General features: G+C 39.4%; 1 non-coding gene across 1 annotated transcript; it reads left to right on the top strand.

Annotated features, from left to right (window-relative positions):
- The first annotated feature begins 3,947 nt into the window (after window positions 1–3,947).
- On the top strand, window positions 3,948–4,054 carry LOC133298052 (small nucleolar RNA R71). Its single transcript, XR_009749721.1, has one exon. It is a non-coding gene; the product is annotated as a small nucleolar RNA R71 (small nucleolar RNA).
- The last annotated feature ends 505 nt before the right edge of the window (window positions 4,055–4,559 follow it).

Raw genomic sequence — 4,559 nt, 5'->3', positions numbered from 1 at the left:
CTCAAATGGAGGCTTAAGCGCGCTAATTGAAGAAAAACACCATTTGCTTCGGCCTCTCCGCGCTTAAGCGCGAGATATGGAGGCTTAAGCGCGCAAACCAGAGAAAAGAGGCCAATCACTTCTGCCTCTCCGCGCTTAAGCGCGAAAGAAGATAGCTTTAGCGTGGCCCAATCCACCCAAAGCCTAACTCGGGGAGTCAGGAGTTTTTACATACAAAGGATTTACTTGTTACTAATAAAATCTAACCCCTGTTCTTCTTTAGATCTACTTGTTTCACTCCGATAGTATCATAAATAGAATCAATGCATAGGAAATGAATGCATTTCCATACTATATGAGTTAAGTGAAATAGCTAAAGACTTCATTTTGATCATACCACATCACTTATTTTACTAGATCTTACGGAGCCAGGATAGGATCGAGTCTGATCATAGAAAAAATTCTCTTCACTTCAATCGAACCGGCATATCTTCTATAGAGGACTTGCGCGGTGGTTGGAACAAAGACACATTTAATTGTAAATTCAAATGTGACAGATAAGAAAAAAATCATATAGGCGCTTAAGCGCCCACAACCGCGCTTAAGCGCGACCCTATCAGCCCAATTTTTAAAAGCCCAAACCTTTCCCCCCTCACACTTACACTCCCTCAACCATTCTCATTTTCCTCAAGAACTCACACACCCACGAACCAAATCATCAAACATATAACAGCCACCACCGGAAATTGTTGCTCTTCTTCCCTACGGTCATCATCCATTGTCCTCTACTCCTTCTTTATTCACACAAGACATTCAAGGTATGCCTTCTTTATTCTCGATTTGGGAATTTTGGTTCTTGATATTTCAATTTTCTCAACAAATTAGGGTTCTTCATTTGTGGATGCTCTCAAACATAAATATGAATTGATTACTTGAGTTGATTGTGTTGAAATCGGGTTAGGACAAAACACCATTGAGAGTAGAAGAGAGTTGAACCCACATGCATGTATAGTATTTGACAAAATGCCCGAAAGAACAGAACCTCTATTCCTCATGCATATGCTCGATTTATGATGGATTTGCTAAAGCATTAACTATAATATGATGAATCATTTAGGTGTTATGAGTAGAGCAGGGCAACGAATAGATAGCTATGCATATATTGTTTTGATAAGTTGAATACTATATGCATCCAAGGAAGGTCCTGTAATGAAATATTGCCTACAATTTGCATTCCAAGTTCAGTAATCCATGACAGCAGCCTGAACAACGCATATCTGCCACTCCATAAATTCATAGTTTTCACATTATCACATGTAGACTACAGTAGGTTTTGAGTTCTTATGGTACTAATATAATTAGCAGTGAACCTACTTTGCTGAATGCCAATTGCTTCTTTGATTGCTTACATTTTGATTAAAGATCACTTATTTTTTTTTGAAAGCAAATGATATATAAATGGTTGACATCAAATGTCCTGATTATGATGAGAAATACTTGTGAGGTGGAGTAAAGTAACCATTAGGACATCATACCTGATCTTGCATGCTCGAATCCTGATAAGTAAGGGAAGGTTACATATTATAGGAATGCAGTCATAATCCAGAATTCATGCATATCATCTGCAGTACTCTAAACACACGTAATTGCTTACTCTTTCCAACATGTATGTTCCATTTTAAAAGTCTAGAATTCCTATTGCATGCTAAGCGCAGTTAATGGAAATCAAAGGATCATATACATTCTTTGAGGATTAAATTGAATATGGCATGAAACTGATATAATCATTGGGAATACTTTGTGACAGAATAGGTACATATGGTTGAAACAGAATGGATAGCATAGAACTTCCATATTTAACAACTGTAATACATATGATTCACTTTATATATGTATGCTGCCATAAATATGAATCCTGCAGTTATAGGATAATTTGAGCATAAACCATAATTTGCACTAATGCAAATCTGGGAATTATAGTTTTGGATAGGATAAGGAGAGTCCAATGTTCATGTCTTAAATTGTTAAATATGATCGAATTGGGGAATACCTTGCTGATTATTACTGTCCTTGATTGTCTACACACTGAGTTACAAACAAGAGTTGGAATGAGCAACTGTCCATCATTATAATAATTCCAGTTTGATTCCATACTGCTTATTAATTTCAGCATACAACCTGATATTAATCTGGGAATTGTTTCGTGGAATTTGCACTGACTTGCAACTTTTCTGATTTTCAGGACATGGCACCAAAGGATAAAAATTTGGGAAAGAGGGCAAGGAAGACCAAGGCCACAGGGGCTGCCTCTAGCTCCAACCCCCCTCCGAAATTTGACTCCCATAGATTCACAACAGCTGCACATGAAGAAAGGTATAACAAAATTGTGGCAGCCAAACCTATCATTAGGGAGAGGAAAATGGTGCTGTATGAAGGAGAGCACCCAGATTTCTACAACAACTTAATCCGCAGGAGGTGGAACTCTTACGCAATATCACTGACAGATAGCTCCGGTACAATTTGCAAGGAGTTTTACCCATATCTTACTTAATCATATATTACTTTTGTCGGTTTCAGTTCATGAATACCCAGAGCCTTGCAGATGGATAATGGCATAAGGTTAATACTGGCTCCCAAGTCACATAACGCTTTTCCCACATTGACGTTGCCAATTTCTATGGGAATGCTGAAACTTCCAGGATCTTCAAGTTTTGGAGGCAACTTTTTCTGAATTATAGCACTACACCCTTCCGTCAACGTCACTGTTTCACATTCTTTCAATTTACGTTTTTTTGATAAGAGATCTTTCATGAACTTTGCGTAATTCGGCATGTTCTCCAAGGCTTCAGCAAACGGAATATTAATTTGCAGCTTCTTGAAAATGTCAAGGAACTTGGAATACTGCTGCTTTTTGATTTCCTCTCTGAACCTCTACGGATATGGAATTTTTGCATAAGGTGAGCTCCAATGGTTTTTCTTGTCTTTCTTGAGCTTTCTTTTTCTCCGATTTGAACTCTTTCTTTTCAGGAACAGCTTTCTCTGTAGCAGGCTCTTTGTCAACTTCCTTTTCTTTTTCTTCTTCAGTGGCAGTTCCCTCAGCTTTCTTTTTCTCTACTGAAGGCTTAATCACAGGTTCAATTACAATGCCACTTCTAGTGGTAATGGCCTTGCAGTGTGCGTTTGGATTAACGTCTGTATTACTTGGGAAGGTGCCTTGGGTTCTTTTGTTGAACTGCCTTGACAATTGACCAATCTGAGTTTCTAGATTCCGAATTGAGGCTTCTTGATTCCTGAATGAGGCCCTGGTTTCTTGCATAAAGGCTGAAGTGTCTTCCCTGAATGCATTGGTACTTTGAACATAGTCTGATGTGGTTTTGGATAGTTGTGCAAAGGCCTTCTCCCACTCTGATTGTTGTGGAGGTTGTTGTGGTGCTGGCATATGAGGATTTAGCTGATGATTCGAGCTATAACTGAATCCTGGATGTTGATTTTTATTTCTCCACCCTTGATTCTGGTTATTGCCGTATTGGTTCCTCCCTGGGTTATATGGAACTTTCTGATCATGCCAAATTCCATTAACATCTGCAGTTTCGGGTGCCTTGCAGTCTTCAGTAGCATGAGCACCTGCACAAATACCACAAGTTATTTGAATATTATTAACAGAAGAGACTTGAGAACTGGTAAATTGCTTTGTGAGAGCATCTAGTTGTTCTTGTTGTTTCTTGTTAATTTGTAAAATCTGTTCATTCTGAGCTAAGATGGCATCATAGCCATCAAGCTTCATAATCCCCGCTCTTCTCTGTGGTACTGGAGCATTATCATACTCCTGAGAGGCTAGAGACTCTAGTAATTCCAAGGCTTCCTCTGGAGTTTTTGTTTTTAAGGACCCTCCTGATGCAGCATTCACCAATGTTCTTGTGTTCGGCGTCATCCCTTGAAAGAAGGTTCTCGCTTGCTCCCAAGCTTCAATGCCATGTTGGGGACACTTCCTAAGTAGTCCCTTGAATCTTTCCCATGCTTTATATAGAGATTCACTTCCTTTTTGTTCAAAAGAAGTGATATCCGCCTTGAGCTTTGCCATTTTCGAAGATGAGAAAAATTTGTCCAAAAATTTGTTTGCCAAGTCGTCCCAGTGGGTGATGCTTCCTTGAGGTAACGATTGCAACCATCCTCTTGCTTCGTCTTTAAGTGAACAGGGGAACAATCTGAGCAAAATAGCATCCCGAGACACCCTATTCATCTTCAAGGTATCACAATATAGCAAGAAGTTTTCCAGATGGATGTAAGGGTCTTCCGTGCTTCCTCCGGCAAATTGGTCTTTCTGAATTAATTGTAAAAGTGCCGGCTTGAGTTCAAAGTTGTTAGCATCCACGTTTGGTCTAACAATACTCGCCGTCTGTGGAACTCGAGCAGGAGTCATGTAATCTCCCAACGTTCTCGGAGGTGGTGGAGGTGCATTGTTGTCTCCCATTGCTTCTTCTCTTGGTTCTGTTGAGCTTGAAGCTTCTTTCTCTTGTTGTCTTCTTTCTTTAGCAAGTTTTCTGTTTCTTTTTGCTGTTTTCTCTATCTCCGGGTCGAAT

This window comes from Gastrolobium bilobum, unplaced genomic scaffold, assembly GCF_033153095.1.
Source record: "Gastrolobium bilobum isolate Gb01-03AN ecotype WA unplaced genomic scaffold, APGP_CSIRO_Gbil_v1 utg143773, whole genome shotgun sequence".
Taxonomy (NCBI): domain Eukaryota; kingdom Viridiplantae; phylum Streptophyta; class Magnoliopsida; order Fabales; family Fabaceae; genus Gastrolobium; species Gastrolobium bilobum.
This window is presented reverse-complemented; position numbering and strand designations above follow the sequence as displayed.